Raw genomic sequence first — 14,514 nt, 5'->3', positions numbered from 1 at the left:
CTAATTCCTTAAAGTGGTACTCCGCCCCTAGATATCTTATCCCCTACCTTAAGGATAGGACAAAAGATGACTGATCACTGGGACCCCCGTGATCTTCATGCATCACCCGGCGTTCCAAATAATATATTTAGAACTCTGGGTTCTCGTGGTGCGGGTCGTGACCTCACGCCACGCCCTTTCCATTTATGTCTATGGGAGGTGGTGTGATGTCACAAGAAGGTGTGACATGATGTCACGAATCCCACCGCAGGAACCAGTGATCTAAACATACTATTTAGAATTTTGGTTGCTGCATGGAGATTGCTGGGGTCCCAGCAGCAGGATCCCCTTGATCAGACATCTTATCCCCTATCCTTTACATAGGGGATAAGATATCTAGAGGCGGAGTACCCCTTTAAGGGACAGTTCATGTACCCAAAAGTTGATCCTTTGCAACCGTATGACCCCTAGCAAGTTCCCTGCATGAGTCCCATTCATCAGAAAAAGGCTTGTGCATGGAACTTGCTGGGTGTTCTACGTTTGCCTCATAAACTGCACCACCCAGCACCAGTTGCCTCTCTCCGCACCGCATTATGCAGATCGTGCAGGAGAGCAGCTTTGGTCATCCATGTTTTGCTAACTCTATTTTCACACACAGAAATAAATAAATGAGTCGAACAAGTCAAAGAACAGTTTAAAAAAAGGGGAACTTTATTTATAATTTATTAAAATGTTTGTGTAGGGGATTTTTTGTAACCTCCCATCACTCACAAAGAGCGTACAGTAACTAATACTCAGGACAGGAAAAACCTCCAGAGGGGAGGAAACCTGTAGGGAATCCATGGCTACTGTATGGCCCTTCCTCTGGGCATACTAAAGGAGGTTACCTCTAGAATTTGGGCAAATGTTTCTGTGTATGTGCATGATTCCTAGGCCTGTGCCTTCATCCAACGTCTTGCTGTAGGTCCCGAAATGCTACTCCATGTCCTGGAAATAGTGCATCTAAGATAGGGACAAAAAAGATAGATTATTTACATGTTTATCATAGAAATACACATGGAACTGCAATAAAGACCTTTTGGACAAAACAATGTAACACTTACCAGTCACAGTCATGTGCATGACTTTGCATTCCCGTGTCCCTACACAGTGTCCAGCACCGGCCCCTCACTGATGAACAGGACCAGTGTTATTTCTGGGGCTATGCCTTCATCCAACGTCTTGCTGTAGGTCCGGAAATGCTACTCCATGTCCTGGAAATAGTGCATCTAAGATAAGAAAAAAAAGATAGATTATTTACATGTTTATCATAGAAATACACATGGAACTGCACTAAAGATCTTTTGGACACAACAATGTAACACTTACCAGTCACAGTCATGTGTATGACTTTGCATTCCCGCGTCCCTACACAGTGTCCAGCACCGGCCCCTCACTGATGGAGAATGAACAGGAGCAGTGTTATTTCTGCTCAGTGCTGCTCTTTGGTGGACAATGGTTATGACATCACATGTGTGACACGCTGTTACCTCCTGGGAGTTCTATTTCAGTAGTGCTGCTCTCTGATTGGCTGAAAATCAAAAAAGCTTTCTAATATATTCTGTATGACTGTTATCCAAGGTTTTTGACAAATTTTATTAAAATGGCGCCACTCCCTGTGGGTGTGTTATATTTGTTTCTCCTAACCAGACATTCTGTATATGTAATATAATTTGGTGGCCCCAACAGCCTGGGCCCATAGGTTTCTTACATAGATCAATGCTACTCCAGTAGGCTCAATGAGCAGCGCTGGCCGCCGGGACGTCTGACGAGTGACGTCCCTGACGTTGCGGTCTGGAGTGAAGGATGTCACTAGTCAGACGACCCGGCAGCCATTGATTTAAAGTGGTCGTGGCTCCTGCTGCCAGTTCAAGATCAGACACCATGGCCCTAGATTGACATACTGCAACACCGATCCCCTGTGGCTGCCCACCTGTTGCAAAACTACAACTCTCAGCCTTCAGCTGTCAGGGCATGCTGGGAGCAGGGGCGGATCCAGAGTCGAGTCTCGGGAGGGGCGCTATTAGAGTATTTTGTGTTGGTGGACAGAAGATTACGGAACTTACAATATTATTAAATGTATCATACAGTCCTAACCTTGTTTAAGTCTCTTAGGCCGTGCTCATATGTCAGAATAATAATCAAATATACCAATTGCCACAGAATGGGAAAGTGCTAAAGCTCTATAGTGAGGAGAATACGCAGTGATATCAGTGACTACAGGTGACGTCTTTTCATTGTGTATTCTCCTCACTATAGAGAAGACATCACCTGTAATCACTGATATCATTGTGTATTCTCCTCACAATAGAGATCAGTGATTACAGGTGACGTCTTCTCTATAGTGAGGAGAATACACAATGATATCAGTGACTATGGGTGACGTCTTCTCTATAGTGAGGAGAATACACAATGATATCAGTGATTACAGGTGACGTCTTCTCTATAGTCTTTCCTTATTTAATTCAGATGGTACATACCACCAGAATTTGTTCCAGCTAAAACTTCTCGATGCAGAACTTGATGCCCAGACGTCTCCTCACTATGTCAACGCATTCTGATCCTCTATATGAAAACAATAATTATTATAATACTTCCAAACACTGTATTCTTTGAATATAATACTGGCACACACCCTCCTAATATAATTCTGACATACTGTACCCCCTGAATATACAACACACTGTACCCTCTGAATATAATACCGCCATACACTGTACCCTCTGAATATAATACTACCACACACTTTGCCCTTTAAATGTAATACTACTAAACACTGCACCCTCTGAATATAATACTATCACACACTGCACCCTCTAAATATAATACTATCACACACTGTACCCACTGAATATAATACTAACACACACTGTGCCCTCTAAATCTAATACTACCACACAGTGCATTCTCTGAATATAACTTGCTGTGCTGTAACTACCCTCTGAGTAAAATACCGTAATGTATTGTGGCCCCTAAAGAACGTACCACCCCAGAAATTCCTCACAATATACACTATACTTCTGAAAGGCAAAACACTCTGTGCCTTCACATATAGTAATAATGCCCCATCTTGTGCCCCTACATATAATATGACCCGTCCTGTTCCCCCCACATAATAATGCCCTCTGTGCTGTGCCCCTTACATATAATGCTCCTGTCATGTACCCCACACATTTAATGCCCCCTGTGCTGTGCCCTTCACATATAATGCCCCCATTCTTTGCCCCTCACATATAATGCATCCATCATGCGCCCCTCATATATAAATCCCCCATCATGCGTCCCGCACATATAATGCCCTTATCATGCGCCCCTCACATATAATGCCCCTTGTGCTGTGCCCTTCACATATAAAGCCCCATGTCCTGTCCCCTCAGGGGGCATTATATGTGAGGGGCACAGCACAGGGGCAAAATATGTGAGGGGAACAGCACAGGGGGCAATATATGTGAGGGGAACAGCACAGGGGGCAATATATGTGAGGGGCACAGCACAGGGGGCATTATAAGTGTGGGGTACATAACAGGGGGCATTATATCATATAATGCCCCCCTGTGCTGTGCCCCACACATATAATTTATAAGTGTGGCACAGCACAGGGGGCATTATATGTGAGGGGCACAGCACAGGGGGCATTATATGTGAGGGGCACAGCACAGGGGGCATTATATGTGAGGGGCACAGCACAGGGGGGCATTATATCATATAATGCCCCCCTGTGCTGTGCCCCACACATATAATGCCCCCTGTGCTGTGTGCCCCACACATATAATTTATATGTGTGGCACAGCACAGGGGGCATTATGTGAGGGGCACAGCACAGGGGGCATTATATGATATAATGCCCCCCTGTCCTGTGCCCCTCACATATAATGCCCCCTGTGCTGTGCCCCTCACATATAATGTCCCTTGTGTTGTGCCCCTCACATAATGCACCCTGTGCTGTGCCACACATATAAATTATATGTGTGCGGCACACAGCACAGGGGGCATTATATGTGAAGGGCACAGGACAGGGGGCATTATGTGAGGGGCACAGGACAGGGGGCATTATATGTGAAGGGCACAGGACAGGGGGCCCCCCTGTCATGTGCTCTTCACATATAATGCCCCCTGTGCTTTGCCCTGCAGACCCTCATTAAATATTCCCTTTTCTCTGACCCCCCTCCTCCTAACAGTGGCGCATATCCTGTTTCCATAATCCCCTGGACCCTGAGCATACCCTTACTTACAGTATGCAGGCCGCGGGGACGGGTCCTCCAGGCGCCGGCGCGATGATGTGACGTCATTGCGACGGCCTTTAGTGGATCTCGTCCCCGCAGCTCACACGCTGTGTACTCACAGTGTGTGTGTAAGGTTAGTGCAGTGTTTCCCAACCTTTTTCGGGTCGGGGCACACCTCGGAATTTTTTTTTTTCGCGGGGCACCACTACCGAGGTTGACGAGCAAAAAAAAAAGAGGGAAAAAACGCACTGCACTATATCTATTTATCTGTCTCACTGTCACTCAGTACTTACTGCACTTGTCTCCTTGGAGGACCGGACTATAGTTAAAAAAAAAAAAAATATATATATATATATATATATATATATATATATTAACAAATTCCTATGCACACTGCATATATTTTATCTTGCATATATCTTATCTTCCCCCACATTAGGTTGGCAGTATAGTCTCCCCACATTAGGTTGGCAGTATAGTCCCCCCACATTAGGCCCCGCATAGTCCCCCCACATTAGGCCCCGCATAGTCCCCCCACATTAGGCCCCCGCATAGTCCCCCTACATTAGGCCCCACATAGTCCCCCCACATTAGGCCCCGCATAGTCCCCCACATTAGGCCCCGCATAGTCCCCCCACATTAGGCCCCGCATAGTCCCCCCACATTAGGCCCCGCATAGTCCCCCCACATTAGGCCCCGCATAGTCCCCCCACATTAGGCCCCGCATAGTCCCCCCACATTAGGCCCCGTATAGTCCCCCCCATTCGGCCCCGTATAGTCCCCCCACATTAGGCCCAGTATAGTCCCCCCCACATTAGGCCCAGTATAGTCCCCCCCACATTAGGCCCAGTATAGTCCCCCCCACATTAGGCCCAGTATAGTCCCCCCACATTAGGCCCAGTATAGTCCCCCACATTAGGCCCAGTATAGTCCCCCCCCACATTAGGCCCAGTATAGTCCCCCCCCACATTAGGCCCAGTATAGTCCCCCCACATTAGGCCCAGTATAGTCCCCCCACATTAGGCCCAGTATAGTCCCCCCACATTAGGCCCAGTATAGTCCCCCCACATTAGGCCCAGTATAGTCCACCCCAAATTAGGCCCAGTATAGTCCCCCCCACATTAGGCCCAGTATAGTCCCCCCACATTAGGCCCAGTATAGTCCCCCCACATTAGGTGCAGTTCCCCCACAAACATACAGCCTTCAGCCATACAGTGTATTACTGAAGGCTGTATGCCTGTGTACTGCCCCACTTCAGTGTTCCGAGCACCACTCCTCTGGTCCGGCTATACAAGTAGGTCCCGGGACCGGAGGAGCGGTGCTCGGAACACCAAAGGAGACGCGCCACTGATAACACTTACCAAGTTGACAGCGCGCGTCCTCCTCGCTGCTCAGGTCCTCTGCGATTGTTGCTATGGGCGAACGCATGGAATGTCAGTGACGTCCCTGCGTGCGGTACCTCCCGGCTGTCCCCGCGTTTTTAAAGTAAACGCGGGCCCGCAGGGACTTAGAAGCATCCCTGTGTCCCAAAAGCAACTTTCGGGACACAGAGGTGTCCTGCGGCAAAATCACCCGGCAGGTGTTTTTCCCACGGCACATCTTACACTATGTCACGGCACACTAGTGTGCCGTGGCACAGTGGTTGAAAAACACTGGGTTAGTGAATGGTGGAGCCGGAGCTTACAGCTTCGGCTCCACCATGCTAGGGAGCGGGGGGGGGGGCAGCAATTGCCCCGTTCCCCCCCCCTGGATGCGCCATTGGCTGGGAGTTGTAGCTCTGCAATAGCTGGACAGACGTCTGTCAAAAGGGGGGAAAAGCACCTGAAATAAAGCAATGTGGGCTTTGAAAAACACCATTTATATGTTGTTTTTAATCACAGCCTAAGCCTAGGAACAAACACAATTCTTGTTTGTTTATTATTATCATCATCATCATCATCATCATCATCATCATCATTATTATTATTATTATTATTATTATAGGAAGTGTTTTTTCTTTGGTGTTTTTTTCCCTCTGGCTTTTCTCATTACAAGTCATGTGATTCTTTCATCATTTGACTGAAGGATTTCTATAAAAAAAAATTGTGAGAAAATACCCCCCCGAAAAAAAAAAAAACATGCTCTCGGCATCCCACAGATTTGATAGCCTAAAAACACCATAAAAGGATGAAGAAATCCCCATCAGTGTCTGGTGTTTCATATTACCCTATTGATTCCAACCTAACATGTGCCCGCAGCGAGCATGGTGTTTTTTATGACAAACACGCCAAGTGTAATCCCAGCTGAAATGAATGTTTTCACAATAGGTGTGAACAGGCTGCAGGCTGTGCTAGATATATTTGCATAGATGCGGCATACAGCACGTGCAGCATTTATGTGGCGGCTTTCCGCTGGCATATATGGCTTTCTGTGCTGGTGAATGCAGCGGGCACTTACTGGTGGTTTTTTCCTAGCTGCACAGTTTTACACCACAACCACTCCGGTTGGGACCAGGCTGACCGATCTAACGACCAAGATGCCGCAGTGAACGGCTTTCTTTCTGTGAAAGTTCTGGCGAACTACAATGCTCAGAAGAGGAGGAGCGCCATTGAGCTTTTGGAAAGAGAATTAGTTTGGAATGGTCAGGGCCATGTGCGTTTACAAAGCCCCCCGTGGTGCCAGAACAGTGGACCCCCCCACACATGTGACCCTATTTTGGAAACTACACCCCTCACAGAATTTAATAAGGGGTGCAGTGAGTATTTACACCCCACAGATCTTTGGAACAGTGGGCTGTGCAAATGAAAAATTTAATTTTTCATTTTTACGGACCACTGTTCCAAAAATCTGTCAGACACCTGTGGGGCGTAAATTCTCAATGTACCCCTTATTACATTATGTGAGGGGTGTAGTTTCCAAAATGGGGTCATATGTGTCGGGGGTCCATTGTTCTGGCACTATGTGGGCTTTGTAAACACATGTGGCCTTCAATTCCGGACAAATTTTCTCTACAAAATCCCAATGGCGCTCCTTCTCTTCTGAGCATTGTAGTTCGCCCGCAGAGCACTTTAAATTCACATATGGGGTATGTTCTTACTCAAAAGAGATGGGGTTACAAATTTGGGGGGGGCTTTTTTCCGATTTTCCCTTGTGAAAATGAAAAATTTAGGGTAACACCAGCATTTTAGTGAAAAAAACTATTTTTTTTTAATTTTCCCATACAACTTTAATAAAAATTTGTCAAACACCTGTGGGGTGTTCAGGCTCATTATACCCCTTGTCACGTTCGGTGAGGGGTGTAGTTTCCAAAATGGGGTCACATGTGGGTATTTTTTTTTTTTTTTGCGTTTGTCAGAACCGCTGTACAATCAGCCACCCCTGTGCAAATCACCAATTTAGGCCTCAAATGTACATGGTGCGCTCTCATTCCTGAGCCTTGTTGTGAGCCCGCAGAGCATTTTACGCTCACATCTGGGGTATTTCCGTACTCAGGAGAAATTGCGTTACAAACTTTGGGAGTCTTTTTTTCCTTTTACCGCTTGTGGAAATAAAAAGTATGGGGCAACACCAGCATGTTAGTGTAAATTTTTTTTTTTTTTTACACTAACAGGCTGGTGTAGCCCCCAACTTTTCCTTTTCACAAGCGGTAAAAGGAAAGAAAGACCCCCAAAATTGGTAGTGCAATTTCTCCTGAGTACGGAGATACCCCATATGTTGCCCTAAACTGTTTCCTTGAAATACGACAGGGCTCCGAAGTGAGAGAGCGCCATGCGCGTTTGAGGACTAAATTAGGGATTGCACAGGGGTGGACATAGGGGTATTCTACGCCAGTGATTCCCAAACAGGGTGCCTCCAGCGGTTGCTAAACTCCCAGCATGCCTGGACAGTCAGTGGCTGTCCAGAAATGCTGGGAGCTGTTGTTTTGCAACAGCTGGAGGCTCCGTTTTGGAAACCCTGCCGTACAAGACGTTTTTAATTTTTTATTAGGGGGGGGGGCAGTGTAAGGGGGTGTATATGTAGTGTTTTACCCTTTATTATGTGTTAGTGTAGTGTAGTGTTTTTAGGGTACATTCACACTGGCGTGTTACGGTGAATTTCCAGCTAGGTTTTTCCGCCGCGGCGAAAAATTTGCCGCACCCCAAACTTGAAGCAGGAAATTTACTGTAAACCTGTCCATGTGAATGTACCCTGTACATTCACATGGGGGGGCAAACCTCCAGCTGTTTCAAAACTACAACTCCCAGCATGTACTGACAGACCGTGCATGCTGGGAGTTGTACTTTTGCAACAGCTGGAGGCACACTGGTTGGAAAACCTTCAGTTAGGTTCAGTTACCTAACTCAGTATTTTCCAACCAGTGTGCCTCCAGCTGTTGCAAAATTACAACTCCCAGCATGTACTAATCACCGAAGAGCATGCTGGGAGATGTAGTTATGCAACAGCTGGAGGTACCCAACTACAATTCCCAGCATGCCGAGACAGCTGTTTGCTTTCTGGGCATGCTGGGAATTGCAGTTTCGAAATATCTGGAGAGCTATAGATTTTAGACCACTGCACAGTGATCTCCAAACTGTGGACCTCCAGATGTTGCAAAACTACAACTCCCAGCATGTCCAGACAACAAACAGCTATGTGGGCATGCTAGGAGTTTTAGTTTTGCAAGATCTGGAGGCATATAGTTTAGAGACCACTGTATAGTGGTCTCAAACTGCAGCCCTCCAGCTGTTGCAAAACTACATATTCCAGCATGCCCAAACAGCTGTTTGGGCATGCTGGGAGTTGTAGTTTTGCAACATCTGGAGGGCTACAGTTAGAGACCACAGTCTCAGACTGTAGCCCTCCAGATCAACTTACCGGCTTCCGTAGGATCCCGGGAGCCGTCCTCTTCAGAAGCACGTGACGCTGCCCGCCGATCAACGACGCCGCAGCCTCCGGACGGGTAAGTGGACGTCGGCGCCCGGTCCCCTTCGGTTCCCCGTTCTGCCCCGCCTATTGTGGGTGGGCAGGACGGGGAAAACGAAAGTTAACCCCCCGCCCCCGGTCTGCTATTGGTCGTCGCCTCTGACGATCAATAGCAGACCAATAGCAGGGATAGGAGGGGTGGCAACCCTGCCACCTCACTCCTATGCCTATAGGGGGATCGTGGGTGTCTAAGACAACCGCGATCCCCCTTCTATTCCGGGTCACCGGGTCACAATAGACCCGTATGACCCGGAATCGGCGCAAATCGCAAGTGTGAATTCACTTGCGATTTGCGCCGATCGCCGATGGCGGGGGGGGGGGGGTCTGATGACCCCCCTGGGCATTTGCGTGGGGTGCCTGCTGATTGATATCAGCAGTCACCCCGGCCCGGTCCCTGCCCGGCGCGCGGCGGGGACTGAAATTCCCACGGGCATATGGATACGCCCTGGGTCCTTAAGTACCAGGACGTCAAAGCGTATCCATACGCCCTAGGTCCTTAAGTGGTTAAACACTAACCTTGAGGTTGGGGAAATTTGCCAGATTTGTAAATTATTTCTATTTAAAAATCTTAATCCTTCCAATACTTATCAGCCGCTGTATTCCACAGAGGAAGTTATTTTCTTTTTGGATTTCTTTCCAGTCTGACCACAGTGCTCTCTGCTGACACCTCTGTCCATGTCAGGAACTGTCCGGAGTAGGAGAAGTTTACTTTGGAGATTTGCTCCTACTCACAGAGAGTACTGTAGTCAGACCGAAAATAACTATACAACTTCCTCTATAGCATACGGCAGCTGATAAGTACTGTAAGGAATTGGTCTGAATAACCCTTAGTATAACACACAAAGAGTATGGGGAGTGACTCTATTAAAACATAACTTTTACTAAATCAAAGTAAAATATCAAAAAATAGGTGCTGCATCCAGTGTGGATGACTCAGTGCAAATACCGGACAAACATGAAAACAATCTTCTCAATACTCATTATGGGTTTATGGACCGAATATGCCCCAATTAGAAAAGTATGAAGAAATATAAAATAGTATTAAATCCTGTCACAAATATTGTGAACTTGCTCATACAATAATTCTAGAACAAAGGTTTCTCGACGCGTTTCTGCCGAAGTGCCTCGGCGTCCTCAGGGGAAACCCTTTTAGATTATTATTTTAAATCAAATAGATGATAAAAATCAAATACAACCCTCACAGACTAATGCAGGTCTGATGCTTATAATGTCAAGCATACCCAGACCTATGATACTGTAGGGGTGGCCACAGGACATCAGGTACCTAGAAAAAAGAAAAAGCACATGATAGTGTATGGTGGGGGAAATAGTTTCCATTTTTTAGAGATAATTACCCACTTCCTCTACTTACATACAGACAATGCTGCCTAGGTTTACCTGGAAAAAAGCACAGAGGAAAAATAGCCTTTTTACTAACTCTACTGGAAAGGCCGACTGTGGAGAAAACTGTACGCTCGACAGATAATCTACTCACGGTAATGATGTCCGGGCAAAGAATAGATGCGGTGATGTGCAAACCTGCCGAAGCAGGGAGCCGCGATCCTCGGCTTCACTGCACATACCGCATAGCGACGGCGTCTGACGTTATATCCGGTCACCCAGACACACGCGTCAGAAGGCCACGCCCCGTCAGACGCCTCTGAGAGGCGCGACTAGGATAGTCTATGCGCGTGCGCAGATGGCGGCGATGCCGATCTCAAAAAAGTAACTTAGTGTTTACATAGGCTAAATGTTACTCAGTCTTGTCAGTGGGCGCAACAATGTGGATTATAAGAATATAGAGTAAGTGTTGGGGATGTAAGAACAACACCCTACCCAAAGCCCATGTTTTAGAGAAGTATGAGATGCTCAAGGCAGAACCACGCATATGTAGATTCACTACAGCTTTGGACAATTACTAGGGGGGCCAATAATGACTGATTTGTGGACATGTAATGTCCATATATTGTTTTTTGCACATATGAGGCCAAGCACTCCACGGATACCATAAGGTGCCCTGTATTTAAGTTGGGCACAGAGCCACTGAGGTGACTATTGGGACCATGGAGTGGTAGGCATCATATGTGCACTAAAAATAGAGAAAGGGGCAGCAAATTTAGATATATGAAAGGGAGAGTGACACGGTCTACCAGGGGTGGGAGTCCCTAGGGGGGAATGGTGACTGGGATTAAATTGGGCCTAAGGGAGCCTGTAAATCCCTACACTAACTAACAGGCCCTAATCCTAGGCAGGATGGTCAGCCCTAAAAAGGGCGGTCCCGCTCATCCAACCTCCTAAGGTTCCCTACAAACCCTAACTATAGGGAATGGTGACACTAGCTCCGAGGATCATCTAAGACCCTCACTAACTGCCTAATAGTCACCGAACTATGACCATGTCACAAAAAACAAGCAAAGTTAAGTTGTTCATTTAAACCTCTAGGAAATGTCGTATCAAGTCTATGTATCCATCTGCTCTCTTTTTGAAGAAGTAATCGATCAAGGTCCCCTCCGCTAGCTGATGGTATCACTTTTTCAATACCAATAAATTTGAGATTTTTATAATTTCCTGCATGTACAGTGTTCACATGTCTAGCTAGGGGGGTATCCCGATGGTGCCTGATGTCCCCCAAATGTTCCAGCATGTGTTTTTTTAATGCACATATGACGCCTACCACTCCATGGTCCCAATAGTCACCTCAGTGGCTCTGTGCCCAACTTAAATACAGGGCACCTTATGGTATCCGTGGATTGCTTGGCCTCATATGTGCAAAAAACAATATATGGACATTACATGTCCACAAATCAGCCATTATTGGCCCCCCTAGTAATTTTCCAAAGCTGTAGTGAATCTACATATGCGTGGTTCTGCCTTGAGCATCTCATAATTCTCTAAAACATGGACTTTGGGTACAGTGTTGTTCTTACATCCCCAACACTTACTCTATATTCTTATAATCCACATTGTTGCGCCCACTGACAAGACTGAGTAACATTGAGCCTATGTAAACATTTAGTTACTTTTTTGAGATCGGGATCGCCGCCATCTGCGCACGCGCATAGACTATCCTAGTCGCGCCCTTCAGAGGCGTCTGACGGGGCGCGGCCTTCTGACGCATGTGTCTGGGCGACCGGATATAACGTCAGTAGATTATCTGTCGAGCGTACAGTTTTCTCCACAGTCGGCCTTTCCAGGAGAGTTAGTAAAAAGGCTATTTTTCCTCTGTGCTTTTTTCCAGGTAAACCTAGGCAGCATTGTCTGTATGTAAGTAGAGGAAGTGGGGAATTATCTCTAAAAAATGGAAACTATTTCCCCCACCATACACTATCATGTGCTTTTTCTTTTTTCTAGGTACCTGATGTCCTGTGGCCACCCCTACAGTATCATAGGTCTGGGTATGCTTGACATTATAAGCATCAGACCTGCATTAGTCTGTGAGGGTTGTATTTGATTTTTATCATCTATTTGATTAAAAATAATAATCTATAAGGGTTTCCCCTGAGGACGCCGAGGCACTTCGGCAGAAACGCGTCGAGAAACCTTTGTTCTAGAATTATTGTATGAGCAAGTTCACAATATTTGTGACAGGATTTAATACTATTGAGAAACCTTTGTTCTAGAATTATTGTATGAGCAAGTTCACAATATTTGTGACAGGATTTAATACTATTTTATATTTCTTCATACTTTTCTAATTGGGGCATATTCGGTCCATAAACCCATTAATGAATATTGAGTAGATTGTTTTCATGTTTGTCCGGTATTTGCACTGAGTCATCCACACTGGATGCAGCACCTATTTTTTGATATTTTACTTTGATTTAGTAAAAGTTATGTTTTAATAGAGTCACTCCCCATACTCTTTGTGTGTTAAACTAAGGGTTATTCAGACCAATTGTTTATCGTTGACTGGGAGCTAGAGGTCTTCTGCCAGACCTGTATATCCTGAGCAGTAGTGTATTATTTTAAGTACTGTAAGGATTAAGATTTTTAAGAAGTAATTTACAAATCTGTTTAACTTTCTGGCACCAGTTGATTTAAAAAAAAAAAAAAAATGTTTTCCCCCGGAGTACCCCTTTTACTTAACACCTGTAAATTCTGCACTACGAATATCACCAGCCACTGAAGAGAGAGGTCATCCAACAACTGAAGTCCCCAAAAAATCTGCCACTAAATCCCTCAAGCAACCGTTCAGCCCCAGTCCAGAACCATCTGACCGGACCACAGGGACCAGTGTGGAGGAGAACAGGGTCCAGGCTGTAAAAGAGAAGAACACCGGAGCAGCCAGATACACTGACTCTAAGGCTGAGCCTCATACTTCTACCGAAGCTGCAGAGTTATAGGGGAACTGTAAAAATGAAAGTACTACAACCCCCAGTGTGGTCCGTCTGTGCCCCCCTAAGGGTCAGGGTTGGAGGAGGCACAGGTTGAACAGACACATTACAATGGGAGTTGTAGTACTGTAGTTGTTAAATAAAAAAAAAATGTTTTCATCAGGTTGCCCATAGCAACCAATCAGATTGCTTCTTTCATTCTTGAGAAGACCTCTGAAAAATAAAAGAAGTGATCTGATTGGTTGCTAAGAGCAACTGGACAACATTTCCTCTCCACAGGTACATTTCCCCGATTGTCTTCATATTTAGGATGAGAATCTACTGACAAAGTGAGTAGCCAACCATTTCTGGGCATAAAACTCTGTAAGAGACAGCAGTCTGGGGGCGTCTGTGGTGGACATGAAGGAAGGGGGGGGGGGGGTCCAGGGAAATTGAGATTTGACGTCTGCAGCGAGCGCTTCTCACTGAGCGACGGGTCTCATCCCAGGTATTGCAGGGGGACCCCCCATGATCAGCTACTTATCCCATAACCCATGGATAGGGGATAAGTTAATTTTTGCCATAGTTCTCCTTTAATTGGCCAGAACACACCCAAAATCGGTCCCAGCCAAACATTGCTTCGTGTCCTGTCATTTCTCCCAGCTGTTCTTTTTCTACCTGCTTGTAAGGCATGCCTACACTCTCTAATTCCTTAAAGTGGTACTCCGCCCCTAGATATCTTATCCCCTACCTTAAGGATAGGACAAAAGATGACTGATCACTGGGACCCCTGCGATCTTCATGCAGCACCCGGCGTTCCAAATAATATATTTAGAACTCTGGGTTCTCGTGGTGCGGGTCGTGACCTCACGCCACGCCCTTTCCATTTATGTCTATGGGAGGTGGTGTGATGTCACAAGAAGGTGTGGCATGATGTCACAAATCCAACCACAGGAACCAGTGATCTAAACATACTATTTAGAATTTTGGTTGCTGCATGGAGATTGCTGGGGTCCCAG

The 14,514-nt window shown here is 46.2% G+C and overlaps 1 long non-coding RNA gene across 2 annotated transcripts; it reads right to left on the bottom strand.

Moving 5' to 3' along the window:
• Nucleotides 1–667: 667 nt before the first annotated feature.
• LOC130367825 (uncharacterized) lies at nucleotides 668–13,286 on the bottom strand. Of its 2 annotated transcripts, none has more exons than XR_008892187.1 (5): nucleotides 13,272–13,286; nucleotides 2,499–2,583; nucleotides 1,348–1,414; nucleotides 1,083–1,247; nucleotides 668–981 (listed from the first exon to the last, which is right to left on the bottom strand). It is a non-coding gene; the product is annotated as an uncharacterized LOC130367825 (long non-coding RNA). The 2 variants fall into 2 exon arrangements; XR_008892186.1 differs by lacking the exon at nucleotides 13,272–13,286 and adding an exon at nucleotides 5,603–5,617.
• Between the last annotated feature and the right edge of the window lie 1,228 nt (nucleotides 13,287–14,514).

The sequence above is a fragment of the Hyla sarda genome, chromosome 4, assembly GCF_029499605.1.
Source record: "Hyla sarda isolate aHylSar1 chromosome 4, aHylSar1.hap1, whole genome shotgun sequence".
Taxonomy (NCBI): Eukaryota; Metazoa; Chordata; class Amphibia; order Anura; family Hylidae; genus Hyla; species Hyla sarda.
The sequence above is the reverse complement of the archived record's forward strand: the minus strand, read 5'-3'. Positions and strand labels throughout refer to the sequence as shown.